The sequence below is a fragment of the Arachis hypogaea genome, chromosome 15 (genome assembly GCF_003086295.3).
Source record: "Arachis hypogaea cultivar Tifrunner chromosome 15, arahy.Tifrunner.gnm2.J5K5, whole genome shotgun sequence".
Classification (NCBI taxonomy): domain Eukaryota; kingdom Viridiplantae; phylum Streptophyta; class Magnoliopsida; order Fabales; family Fabaceae; genus Arachis; species Arachis hypogaea.
In genome coordinates, this window is record NC_092050.1 from 70141058 (window position 1) to 70155676 (window position 14619).

At 39.9% G+C, this 14619-nt stretch overlaps 1 non-coding gene across 1 annotated transcript; it reads right to left on the reverse strand.

Annotated features, from left to right (window-relative positions):
* Positions 1–2369: 2369 nt before the first annotated feature.
* On the reverse strand, positions 2370–2477 carry LOC112752824 (small nucleolar RNA R71). Its single transcript, XR_003177238.1, has one exon. It is a non-coding gene; the product is annotated as a small nucleolar RNA R71 (small nucleolar RNA).
* Positions 2478–14619: the final 12142 nt, after the last annotated feature.

A 14619-nucleotide genomic window follows, 5' to 3' on the forward strand; every position in this document is an offset into this window, starting at 1 on the left:
TTAGCCGTGCTGTGACAGAGCATTTGGACCATTTTCACAAGAGGATGGGATGCAGCCATTGACAAGGGTGATGCCTCCAGACGATTAGCCATGCAGTGACAGCGCATCGGACCATTTTCCAGAGAGGATAAAAAGTAGCCATTGACAACGGTGATGTCCTTACATAAAGCCAGCCATGGAAAGGAGTAAGACTGATTGGATGAAGACAGCAGGAAAGCAGAGGTTCAGAGGAACGAAAGCATCTCTATACACTTATCTAAAATTCTCACCAATGATATACATAAGTGTTTCTATCCTTATTTTCTATCTATTTATTATTTATGTTCGAAAACTCCATAACTATTTTATATCCGCCTGAATGAGATTTACAAAGTGACCATAGCTTGCTTCATACCAACAATCTCTGTGGGATCGACCCTTACTCACGTAAGGTTTATTACTTGGACGACCCAGTGCACTTGCTGGTTAGTTGTACTAAAGTTGGGAATGAAAAACGATTTATTAAGACGTGCGTACAAAGTTTCTGGCGCCGTTGCCTGAGATCACAATTTCATGCACCAATTCATAGTGTTCTTCATGATCTTCAAGTTGTTCTTGGTAAGTCTTCTTGTTTGATCTTGATGTTTTCTTGTTTTGTGTTGTATGGTGTTTTTCATATGCATTCTTGAATTCTTAGTGCCTAAGCATTAAAGATTCCTAAGTTTGGTGTCATGCATGTTTTCTTTGCATATAAAAATTTTCAAAAATATGTTCTTGATGTTCATCATGATCTTCAAAGTGTTCTTGGTGTTCATCTTGACATTCATAGCATTTTTGCATGCATTCATTGTTTTGATCCATAACTTTCATGCATTGCATCATTTTCATGTTTTTTCTCTCTCATCATTAAAAATTCAAAAATAAAAAAAATATCTTTCCTTTTTTCTCTCATAAATTTCAAAAATTTGGATTGATTTTTTCAAAAATTTAAAAAAAAAATCAATTGTTTCTTATGAGTCAAATCAAATTTTCAATTTAAAAATCTTATCTTTTTCAAAATCTTTTTCAAAAATCAAATCTTTTTCATTTTTCTTAATTAATTTCGAAAATTTTAAAAATATTTTTCAAAAATATTTTTCTTATCTTTATCTCCTAATTTTCGAAAATAACATCATCAATTTATGTTTTGATTCAAAAATTTCAAGTTTATTACTTGCTTGTTAAGAAAGATTCAAACTTTAAGTTCTAGAATCATATCTAGTGATTTCTTGTGAATCAAGTCATTAATTGTGATTTTAAAAATCAAATCTTTTCCAAAACTAATTTCAATCATATCTTTTCAAAAATATCTTTTTATCTTATCTTTTTCAAAATTTGATTTTAAAATATCCTTTCTAACTTCTTATCTTCTTATCTTTTCAAAATTGATTTTCAAATTTGTTTAAACTAACTAACTAACTTTTTGTTTGTTTCTTATCTTTTTCAAAACTACCTAACTAACTCTCTTCTCTAATTTTCGAAAATATCTTCCCTCTTTTTCAAAACTTCTTTTTAATTAACTAATTATTTTAATTTTTTATTTTAATTTCCGAAAAATTACTAACCTTTTTCAAAAACTATTTTCAAAAATCACTAACTCTTTTTCAAAAATTATTTTCGAAAATTCTCTCTCTCTCATCTCCTTCTATTTATTAATTCATCTACTAACACCTCTCTTCATCCCACATCTCTGCTCTCCTTACCCTTGTGTTTCTTTCTTTACATTACATTCTTTTCTTCTTCTACTCACACAGGGGAACCTCTATACCTGTGGTAAAAAGGATCCCTATTATTATTTTTCTGTCCCTCTTTTTCATATGAGCAGGAGCAAGGACAAGAACATTCTTGTTGAAGCAGATCCAGAACCTAAAAGAACTCTGAAGAGGAAACTAAGAGAAGCTAAATTACAACAATCCAGCAAGCACCTTTCAGAAATTTTCGAACAAGAAGAGGAGATGGCAGCCGAAAATAATAATAATGCAAGGAGGATGCTTGGTGACTTTACTGCACCTAATTCCAATTTACATGGAAGAAGCATCTCCATTCCTGCCATTGGAGCAAACAATTTTGAGCTGAAACCTCAATTAGTTTCTCTGATGCAGCAGAACTGCAAGTTTCATGGACTTCCATCTGAAGATCCTTTTCAGTTCTTAACTGAATTCTTGCAGATATGTGATACTGTTAAGACTAATGGAGTAGATCCTGAAGTCTACAGGCTCATGCTTTTCCCTTTTGTTGTGAGAGACAGAGCTAGAATATGGTTAGACTCTCAACCTAAGGATAGCCTAAACTCTTGGGATAAGCTGGTCAAGGCTTTCTTAGCCAAGTTCTTTTCTCCTCAAAAGCTGAGTAATCTTAGAGTGGATGTTCAGACCTTCAGACAGAAAGAAGGTGAATCCCTCTATGAAGCTTGGGAGAGATACAAAGAACTAACCAAAAAGTGTCCTTCTGACATGCTTTCAGAATGGACCATCCTGGACATATTCTATGATGGTCTGTCTGAATTAGCTAAAATGTCATTGGATACCTCTGCAGGTGGATCCATTCACTTAAAGAAAACGCCTGCAGAAGCTCAAGAACTCATTGACATGGTTGTTAATAACTAGTTCATGTACACTTCTGAGAGGAATCCTGTGAGTAATGGGACGCCTATGAAGAAAGGAGTTCTTGAAATTGATACTATGAATGCCATATTGGCTCAGAACAAAATATTGACTCAGCAAGTCAATATGATTTCTCAGACTCTGAATGGAATGCAAGCTGCATCCAACAGTACTCAAGAGGCATCTTCTGAAGAAGAAGCTTATGATCCTGAGAACCCTGCAATAGCAGAGGTGAATTACATGGGTGAACCATATGGAAACACCTATAACCCCTCATGGAGAAATCATCTAAATTTCTCATGGAAGGATCAACAAAAGCCTCAACAAGGCTTTAATAATGGTGGAAGAAATAGGTTTAACAATAGTAAACCTTTTCCATCATCCACTCAGCAACAGACAGAGAACTTTGAACAAAATACCTCTAATTTAGCAAACTTAGTCTCTGATCTATCTAAGGCCACTGTAAGTTTCATGAATGAAACAAGGTCCTCCATTAGAAATTTGGAGGCACAAGTGGGCCAGCTGAGTAAAAGGATCACTGAAATCCCTCCTAGTACTCTCCCAAGCAATACAGAAGAAAATCCAAAAAGAGAGTGCAAGGCCATTGACATAGTCAACACGGCCGAACCTGGAGAGGAAGGGGAGGACATAAATCCCAGTGAGGAAGACCTCCTGGGACGTCCAGTGATCAATAAGGAGTTTCCCTTTGAGGAACCAAAGAAATCTGAGACTCATCTAGAGACCATAGAGATTCCATTGAACCTCCTTATGCCCTTCATGAGCTCTGACGAGTATTCATCTTCTGAAGAGAATGAGGATGTTACTGAAGAGCAAGTTACCAAGTACCTTGGTGCAATCATGAAGCTGAATGCCAAATTATTTGGTATTAATACTTGGAAAGATGAACCTCCCTTGTTCACCAATGAACTAAGTGATCTGGATCAACTGACATTGCCTCAGAAGAAACAGGATCCTGGAAAGTTCGTAATACCTTGTACCATAGGCAACATGATCTTTGAAAAGGCTCTGTGTGACCTTGGTTCAGGGATAAACCTCATGCCCCTCTCTGTAATAGAGAAACTGGGAATCTTTGGGGTGCAAGCTACTAAAATCTCGTTAGAGATGGCAGACAATTCAAAAAAACAGGCTTATGGACAAGTAGAGGACGTGTTAGTAAAGGTTGAAGGCCTTTACATCCCTGCTGATTTCATAATCCTTGATACTGGGAAGGATGAGGATGAATCCATCATCCTTGGAAGACCTTTCCTAGCCACAGCAAGAGCTGTGATTGATGTTGACAGAGGTGAATTAGTCCTTCAATTGAATGAGGACTCCCTTGTGTTTACAACTCAAGGTTACCCTTCTGTAAACATGGAAAAGAGGCACAGTAAGCTTCTCTCAAAACAGAGTCAACCAGAGCCCCACAGTCAAACTCTAAGTTTGGTGTTGGGAGGCCACAACCAAACTCTAAGTTTGGTGTTGGGAAGTCTCAACAATGCTCTGAACATCTGTGAGGCTCCATGAGAGCCCACTGTCAAGCTATTGACATTAAAGAAGCGCTTGTTGGGAGGCAACCCAATTTTTATTTATCTAATTTTATTTTTCTTGTTCTTTCAAGTTTTATTAGGTTCATGATCATGTGGAGTCACAAAATAAATATAAAAATTGAAAATGGAATCAAAAACAGCAAAAGAAAAATCACACCCTGGAGGAAGACCTTACTGGCGTTTAAACGCCAGTAAGAAGCATCTGGCTGGCGTTCAACGCCAGAATAGAGCATGGTTCTGGCACTGAACGCCCAAAATGGGCAGCATCTGGGCGTTTGAACGCCAGAATTGCACCCTGGAGAAGAGCTGGCGCTGAACGCCCAGAACAAGCATGGTTCTGGCGTTCAACGCCAGAAATGGGCAACAAATGGGCGTTCAACGCCCAGAACAAGCACCAATCTGGCGTTGAACGCCCAGAGTTGTGTGCAAGGGCATTTTGCATGCCTAATTTGGTGCAAGGTTGTAAATCCTTGAACACCTCAGGATCTGTGGACCCCACAGGATCCCCACCTACCTCCACTCACTTCTTCTCACCCCTCTTTCACACAATCCCATAAACACTCTTCCCCATAAACCTACCTCATAAACCCCACCTACCTTCAAAATTCAAAATCAATTTTCCACCCAAAACCACCCTATATGGCCGAAATTACCCCCCTCCCTTCCCTATATAAAGCCCTCCATTCTTCTTCATTTTCACACAACACAACCCTCTCTACCCATTCTTGGCCGAATACACCCCTCCCCCTCTCCTCCATATTTTCTTCTTCTTCTTCATCTATTCTTTCTTCTCTTGCTCGAGGGCGAGCAATATTCTAAGTTTGGTGTGGTAAAAAGATAAGCTTTTTGTTTTTCCATTACCATTGATGGCACCCAAGACCGGAGAATCCTCTAGAAAAGGGAAAGGGAAGACAAAAGCTTCCACCTCCAATTCATGGGAGATGAAAAGATTCATCTCCAAAGCTCATCAAGACCACTTCTATGATGTTGTGGTCAAGAAGAAGGTGATCCCCGAGGTCCCTTTAAGCTCAAGAAGAATGAGTATCCGGAGATCCGACATGAAATCCAAAGAAGAGGTTAGGAAGTTCTAACAAACCCCATCCAACAAGTCGGCATCCTAATGGTTCAAGAGTTCTATGCCAATGCATGGATCACTAGGAACCATGATCAAAGTAAGAACCCAAACCCAAAGAATTATATTACAATGGTTCGGGGGAAATACTTAGATTTTAGTCCGGAAAATGTGAGGTTGGCGTTTAACTTGCCTATGATGCAAGGAGATGCACGTCCCTACACTAGAAGGGTCAACTTTAATCAAAGGTTGGACCAAGTCCTCATGGACATATGTGTGGAAGGAGCTCAATGGAAGATTGACTCCAAAGGCAAGCCGGTTCAATTAAGAAGACTGGACCTCAAGCCTGTGGCTAGAGGATGGTTGAAATTCATCCAACGCTCCATCATCCCCACTAACAACCGATCTGAAGTTACTGTGGATCGGGCCATCATGATCCATAGCATCATGATTGGAGAAGAAGTAGAAGTTCATGAAGTCATCTCCCTTGCACTCTACAAAATAGCCGAAAAGCCCTTGATGAGCGGATATTTTATACGCTTTTTGGGGATAATTTCATATAGTTTAGAGTATGTTTTAGTTAGTTTTTAGTCTATTTCTATTAGTTTTTAGGAAAAATTCATATTTCTGGACTTTACTATGAGTTGTGTGTTTTTCTGTAATTTCAGGTATTTTTCTGGCTGAAATTGAAGGAGCTGAGCAAAAATCTGATTCAGGCTGAAAAAGGACTGCTGATGCTGTTGGATTCTGACCTCCCTGCACTCAAAGTGGATTTTCTGGAGCTACAGAACTCGAAATGGCATGCTTCTAATTGCGTTGGAAAGTAGACATCCAGGGCTTTCTAGCAATATATAATAGTCCATACTTTGCACAAGGATAGACGACGTAAACTGGCGTTCAACGCCAGTTCTCTGCCCAATTATGGCGTCCAACACCAGAAAAGGATCAAAAACTGGAGTTGAACGCCCAAACTGGCATAAAAACTGGCGTTCAACTCCACAAATGGCCTCTGCACGTGACTCACTTAAATCTCAGCCCCAGCACACACCAAGTGGGCCCCAGAAGTGGATATCTGCATCATCCATCATAGTCCACTCATATTTTGTAACCCTAGGCTACTAGTTTAGTATTTAAACAACTTTTAGAGACTTATTTTGTATCTCATGACATTTCAGATCTAAACTTTGTATTCTCTGACGGCATGAGTCTCTAAACCCCATTGTTGGGGGTGAGGAGCTCTGCTGTGTCTCGATGAATTAATGCAAGTATTTCTGTTTTCCATTCAAACACGCTTGTTCCTATCTAAGATGTTCATTCGCGCTTAACTGTGATAGAGGTGATGAGCTGTGACACTCATCACCTTCCTCAAATCATGAACGTGTGCCTGACAACCACCTCCGTTCTATATACGATTGAAGGAGTATCTCTTAGATTCCTTAATCAGAATCTCCGTGGTATAAGCTAGAACTGATGGCGGCATTCATGAGAATCCGGAAAGTCTAAACCTTGTCTGTGGTATTCCGAGTAGGATTCAAGGATTGAATGACTGTGACGAGCTTCAAACTCCTGAAGGCTGGGCGTTAGTGACAGACGCAAAAGGATAGTAAATCCTATTCCAACCGGATCGAGAACCAACCGGTGATTAGCCGTGCTGTGACAGAGCGCGTGAGCGTAGTTTTCACTGGAAGGATGGAAGGTAGCCATTGACAACGGTGATCCACCAACACACAGCTTGCCATAGGAGGACGTGCGTGCGTGAATCAGAAGACAGAGGAAAGCAGAGATTCAGAAGATAAAGCATCTCCAAAACTCCAACATATTCTCCATTACTGCACAACAAGTAACCTTTAATTTATGCTCTCTTGGTTATTCGCAATTCAACTAATAAACATAATTGACTTCCTGACTAAGATTTACAAGATAACCATAGATTGCTTCAAACCAACAATCTCCGTGGGATTCGACCCTTACTCACGTAAGGTATTACTTGGACGACCCAGTGCACTTGCTGGTTAGTGGTACGCGTTGTGAAAAGTGTGATTCACAATTCGTGCACCAAGTTTTTGGCGCCGTTGCCGGGGATTGTTTGTGTTTGAACAACTGACGGATTATTTTGTTGCTTAGATTAGGAAAAAATTTTTCTTTTTTTTGGTTTAGAGTCTTTTAGTATTTATCCCTTGTTAAAACACTTTAAATTCATAGCTCAGTTATTTAGAACGTGGTGTTTATGTTCATGGTAATTGGCTATCATATTTTTTTTTTAAAACCTTTTTCAAAAATAATTTTTCTATTAAATCCTGTGCCAAACTTTAAGTTTTGTGTTTTCAAAAATAATCTTTCTTAAAATTTTCGAAAATTCCATAACTTATTTGGCTAGAGCGTTAATCTGTGTTCTGGGTAATTGGGTTAGAATCTTTTATACTCCTTTCAAAACCTTCTTTTTCATAAATAATATTTTCTCTATTAAATTGTGTGCCAAACTTTAAGTTTGGTGTTTTCTTGTTGAATTCCCTTTGGTTTTCGAAAATTTTGGTGGTTTTCTAAAAATTTTAAGTTTGGTGTTCTTTCTTCATGTTCTTGTGTTCTTGTGAGTCTTCAAAGTGTTCTTGAGTTTTCCTTGTGTCTTGATCTTAAAATTTTTAAGTTTGGTGTTCCTTGGTGTTTTCCCTCCAAAATTTTCAAAAACAAGGAGCATTAGATCTAAAAATTTTAAATCTTGTACTATCTTATTGTTTTTCTCTCTCCTCACTAAATTCAAAAATATCTTTCCAAAATATCTCTTCTAACTTTCTAACTTCTTATCTTTTCAAAATTTGTTTCAACTAACTAACTAACTTGTTGTTTGTTTCTTAAATTTTTCAAAACTACCTAACTAACTCTCTCTCTCTCTAATTTTCGAAAATATCCTCCCTCTTTTTCAAAAATTTCTTTTTTTTTACTAATTAATTTTTATTCTCTTTTACGAAAAAAAAAATTTTAATTTCAAAATTCAAATTCTTTTTAGTTATTTTATTTTATTTAAGTGTTTACTTCTTATAAAATAAAATAAATAAAAAGATAAATCAGTCCAAGTTATATCCATATATCCATCATGGACATAAGTGGAAATGAACAGTCCAGGAGGACTCTGGGGTCATATTCTAACCCCTCTACTGCTTCATATGGGAGTAGCATATGCATACCCTCCATTGGAGTCAGTAGCTTTGAGTTGAATCCTCAGCTCATTATCATGGTGCAGCAAAGTTGCCAGTATTCCGGTCTTCCACAGGAAGAACCTACAGAGTTTCTGGCACAATTTTTACAAATTGCTGACACAGTACATGATAAGGAAATAGATCAGGATGTCTACAGACTATTACTGTTTCCATTTGCTGTAAAAGATCAAGCTAAGAGGTGGTTAAATAACCAACCTAAGGCCAGAATAAGAACATGGAAACAGCTGACAGAAAAATTTATGAATCAATATTTCCCTCCAAAAAGGATGACACAGCTAAGGCTGGACATCCAAGGCTTTAAACAAGGAGATAATGAATCTCTTTATGATGCCTGGGAGAGATACAGAGAGATGCTACGAAAATGCCCCTCTGAAATGTTTTCAGAGTGGGTTCAGTTAGACATCTTCTACTATGGGCTTGCAGAAGGAGCTCAGATGTCTCTAGATTACTCAGCTGGTGGATCTATCCATATGAGAAAGACAATTGAAGAGGCTCAAGAGCTCATTGATACAGTTGCCAGGAATCAGCATCTGTATCTAAGCAGCAACCCTTCCATGAATGAAGAGGTTAAAACAGTAACTGCTGAATTCAGTACTGTAAAACAAGCTGCTGAATTCAATCAGCAATTGGATTTTCTAACAAAGCAGCTAGCTGAATTCAAGGACAGGCTACAGGAGACAAGGATAGCTAATATACATATGGACGAACAGTTTAAGCAAACAAAGCAGCAGCTATCAAGACAAATAGCAGAAGAATGCCAAGCAGTTCAATAAAGAAGTGGGAAAACATTAAATACCCCACCTCAAGGCATCAAAAATTCAAGAAATGAGCGACCCACCAAAGATTCACCTGAGGACAGTAAGAGTCCAGGGAAAAATAATTCTGGCATTAAAATGCCAGAAAAAGGGTGGAAGGCTGGCGCTGAACGCCCAGACCATGCCCAAAACTGGCGTTCAGTGCCAGAAACAAGGCAGGATTGGCGTTCAACGCCAGAAATGGGCAAGAATCTGGCGTTGAACGCCCAAATGGGGCAGAATCCAGCGTTGAACGCCCAAAATGGGCACATTTCTGGCGTTCAGGCGCCAGGAACAGACAGTGAGCTGGCGTCTAACGTCACTCCAGCTTCTGACTCTGGCATTCAATTGCCAGTGAGGGATCAGACACACACAAGTGCTGATAACAACCCCTCTAAAAAGGCTTCTTTAACCACTAAGGTTGAGGAATATAAAGCCAAGATACCTTATCCTCAAAAACTCCGGAAAGAGGAGCAGGATAAGCAATTTGCTCGCTTTGCAGATTATTTAAGGACTCTTGAAATAAAGATTCCATTTGCAGAGGCACTTGAGCAAATACCTTCTTATGCCAAGTTCATGAAAGAGATCTTGAGTCATAAAAAGGAGTGGAGAGAAACAGAAAGAGTTCTCCTCACTGAAGAATGCAGTGCAGTCATTCTGAAAAGCTTTCCTGAAAAGCTTAAAGACCCTGGGAGTTTTCTGATACCATGCATATTAGAAGGTGATTGCACCAAGACAGCTTTATGCGATCTTGGGGCAAGCATCAACCTAATACCTGCATCCACTATCAGGAAGCTTGGCTTAACTGAGGAAGTTAAACCAACCCGGATATGTCTCCAACTTGCTGATGGTTCTACTAAATACCCATCAGGCGTGATTGAGGACATGATTGTCAGAGTTGGGCCATTCGCCTTTCCCATTGACTTTGTTGTGCTGGAAATGGAGGAGCACAAGAGTGCTACTCTCATTCTAGGAAGACCCTTCCTAGCAACTGGATGATCCCTCATTGACGTCCAGCAGGGGGAAATAACCCTGAGAGTCAACGATGACGAGTTCAAGTTGAACGCTGTCAAAGCCATGCAGCATCCAGACACATCAACAGACTGCATAAAAGTTGACCTTATTGACTCTTTGGTAGAAGAGATCAACATGGCTGAGAGTCTCGAATCAGAGCTGGAAAACATCTTTAAAGATGTTCAGCCTGATTTGGAGGATTCAGGGGACATGAAAGAGCCTCTGAACTTTCTTCTGAAAGAGGAAAAACCTCCTAAACCAGAGCTCAAGCCACTGCCACCATCCTTGAAATATGCATTTCTAGGAGAAGGTGACACTTTTCCAGTGACCATAAGCTCTGCTTTAAATTCACAGGAAGAGGAAGCACTTATTCAAGTGCTAAGGACACACAAGACAGCTCTTGGGTGGTCCATAGGTGACCTTAAGGGCATAAGCCCAGCTAGATGCATGCACAAAATCCTATTGGAGGATAATGCCAAACCAGTGGTTCAACCACAGAGGCGGCTAAATCCAGCCATGAAGGAAGTGGTGCAGAAAGAGGTCACCAAATTACTAGAGGCTGGGATTATTTATCCCATTTCTGATAGCCCCTGGGTGAGCCCTGTTCAAGTCGTCCCAAAAAAGGGAGGCATGACAGTGATTCATAATGAAAAAAATGAACTGGTTCCTACAAGAACAGTTACAGGGTGGCGCATGTGTATTGACTACAGAAGGCTCAATACAGCCACCAGAAAGGATCATTTTCCTTTACCATTCATAGACCAGATGCTAGAGAGACTAGTAGGTCATGATTATTACTGCTTTTTGGATGGCTATTCAGGCTATAACCAGATTGCAGTGGATCCCCAGGATCAAGAGAAAACAGCATTCACATGTCCATCCGGAGTGTTTGCTTATAGAAGGATGCCCTTTGGGCTATGCAATGCACCTGCAACCTTCCAGAGATGCATGCTCTCTATTTTCTCTGATATGGTGGAAAAATTTCTAGAAGTCTTCATGGATGACTTCTCAGTATATGGAGACTCATTCAGCTCCTGTCTTGATCACCTGAAACTTGTTCTGAAAAGATGCCAAGAAACCAACCTAGTTTTAAACTGGGAAAAGTGTCACTTCATGGTGACTGAAGGAATTGTTCTTGGGCATAAAATCTCAAACAAGGGAATAGAGGTGGATCAAGCAAAAATAGAGGTAATTGAAAAATTACCACCACCTGCCAATGTTAAGGCAATCAGAAGCTTTCTGGGGCATGCAGGATTCTATAGGAGGTTTATAAAGGATTTTTCAAAAATCGCAAAACCTCTGAGCAATCTGCTAGCTGCTGACACGCCATTTGTGTTTGACACAGAGTGCCTGCAGGCGTTTGAAACGCTGAAAGCTAAGCTGGTCACAGCACCAGTCATTTCTGCACCAGACTGGACATTACCATTTGAGCTAATGTGTGATGCCAGTGATCATGCCATTGGTGCAGTATTGGGACAGAGGCATGACAAGCTTCTGCATGTCATTTATTATGCCAGTCGCGTTTTAAATGATGCCCAGAAAAATTACACAACCACAGAAAAGGAATTACTTGCAGTGGTTTACGCCATTGACAAGTTCAGATTCTACTTAGTAGGATCAAAGGTGATTGTGTACACTGACCATGCTGCTCTTAAGTATCTACTCACAAAGCAGGATTCAAAACCCAGGCTCATCAGATGGGTATTGCTTCTGCAAGAGTTTGATATAGAAATAAGAGACAGAAAAGGGACAGAGAACCAAGTAGCTGATCATCTGTCCCGGATAGAGCCAGTGGAAGGGACGTCCTTCCCCTTCCTTGAGATCTCTGAGACGTTCCCTGATGAGCATTTATTTGCCATTCAGGAAGCACCATGGTTTGCCGATATTGCAAACTATAAAGCTGCAAGGTTCATACCCAAGGAGTACAATAGAATACAAAAAAAGAAACTAATTACTGATGCAAAGTACTACTTGTGGGATGAACCCTATCTCTTTAAGAGATGTGCAGACGGAATTATCCGTAGGTGTGTCTCCAGAGAGGAAGCACAGAGAATCCTATGGCATTGCCACGGATCTCAATATGGAGGCCATTTTGGAGGTGAGCGAACAGCCACCAAGGTCCTCCAATGTGGCTTCTATTGGCCCACACTCTATAAAGATTCCCGAGAGTTTGTACGTAATTGTGACAGTTGCCAAAGAGCTGGTAATCTGCCTCATGGTTACGCCATGCCTCAACAAGGAATCTTGGAAATAGAGTTGTTTGATGTATGGGGAATTGACTTCATGGGACCTTTCCCACCATCATACTCAAACACTTATATTCTAGTGGCAGTTGACTATGTATCAAAATGGGTTGAGGCTATTGCCACACCCACCAATGATACTAAAACAGTGTTAAAGTTCCTCCAGAAACATATCTTTAGCAGGTTTGGTGTCCCTAGAGTGTTAATCAGTGATGGGGGCACTCACTTCTGCAATAAACAGCTTTACTCTGCCATGGTTCGGTATGGAATTTGCCACAAAGTGGCCACTCCATATCATCCACAAACCAACGGGCAAGCTGAAGTCTCTAACAGAGAATTAAAGAGAATCCTGGAACGGACAGTAAATACCCGTAGAAAGGATTGGGCAAGGAGCTTGGATGATGCTCTGTGGGCTTACAGAACAGCATTCAAGACCCCTATAGGGACCTCTCCATACCAACTCGTGTATGGTAAGGCATGCCACTTGCCCGTGGAACTGGAACATAAGGCCTACTGGGCAACCAGATTCCTAAACTTAGATGCCAAATTAGCAGGAGAAAAACGATTGCTCCAGCTAAATGAGCTAGAGGAATTCAGATTCACAGCTTTCGAAAATGCCAAGCTTTATAAAGAAAAATAAAAAAAATGGCATGACAGAAAGTTGTCATCTAGAATCTTTGAACCAGGACAGAAGGTTCTGTTGTTTAACTCTAGACTCAGGCTATTCCCCGGGAAACTGAAATCCCGGTGGAGGGGACCATACGTGATTACAAGTGTGTCACCATATGGTTACGTGGAGCTTCAAGATATTGATTCTGATAAGAAGTTCATTGTCAATGGACAAAGAATCAAGCATTATCTTGAAGGCAACATTGAGCAAGAATGCTCAAGGCTGAAGCTAGATTAAAAGCTCAGCAAGGTCCAGCTAAAGACAATAAAGAAGCGCTTTCTGGGAGGCAACCCAGCCATGGGGCATTAATCCTCTAAGCATTTTGCCCTATTTTTCTTTTTATTTGTTTATATAAAGTTTACTGACACTAAGGTAAAGGATCAATTGCATAAGTTTACAGGGTTACAGAAGGAATTTGCACACAAAACAGAGATTGGAAGCTCAATGGCAAGAAAACGCCAATAAAGGGGCATTTTGGGCGTTCAGTGCCCAAAATGGGCATCCACTGGGCGCTGAACGCCAGTAATGGCAGCAATTGGGCGTTCAACGCCAGAAATGGCCACCCACTGGGCGTTGAACGCCAGGAATGGCAGCAACTGGGCGCTGAACGCCCAGGAGATCAGCATTTGGGCGCTGAACGCCCAAAACAGGCAGTGTTTGGGCGTTCAAACGCCAGGAGGACAGGGAGGAGCCAAATCCAGTAATCCCACACGTATTTCCATTTTAATTTCAAATTTTATGCTTCAATGCATGATTTTTACATGAACATATCAAGAACCCTGATTTCTAAAATCCGTAATTTCTAAAAATCCATCTTTCCAAATTCAATCCAACTCTTTTCAAAATCTTTTCTGAAAACAAATCTATCTTTTTCACTCAAAAATCTTTTCAACTAATCCATATCTTTTTCAAATATCCATATTATCTTTTTCAAAATTCAGAGTTATCTTTTTCAAAAATCTATCATATCTTTTCAAAATTAAACTCTATCTTCTATCTTATCTTTTTCAACTCAATCTTTTTATCTTATCTCTTCCAATTTTTCGGAAAAAAAAAAAAAAACACCCCCACCCCTTTAAATTGGGTTCGGCCTCCCCCCTCCTTCATCAACAAGTGCTACTCAATCTCCTTCTATCCCTCTCCTTTCTTTTCTTTTGCTTGAGGACAAGCAAACCTCTAAGTTTGGTGTGTTTATCCGAGATCACTACTAAGATTATGGCTCTCAAAGGAAAACAATCCACTCCAAGAGGCAAGAAAGAGAGCGTTCCAAAATCACTTTGGAATCAAGGGAAGTTCTTATCTAAAGAACATTCAGACCATTATCTTAAAGTAATGGGTCTGAGATCAATGATCCCGGAAGTGAGATTCGATCTGAAAGAAGATGAATATCCGGAGATCCAGGAGCAAATTCGAATCAGGAACTGGGAAGTCCTAGCTAATCCT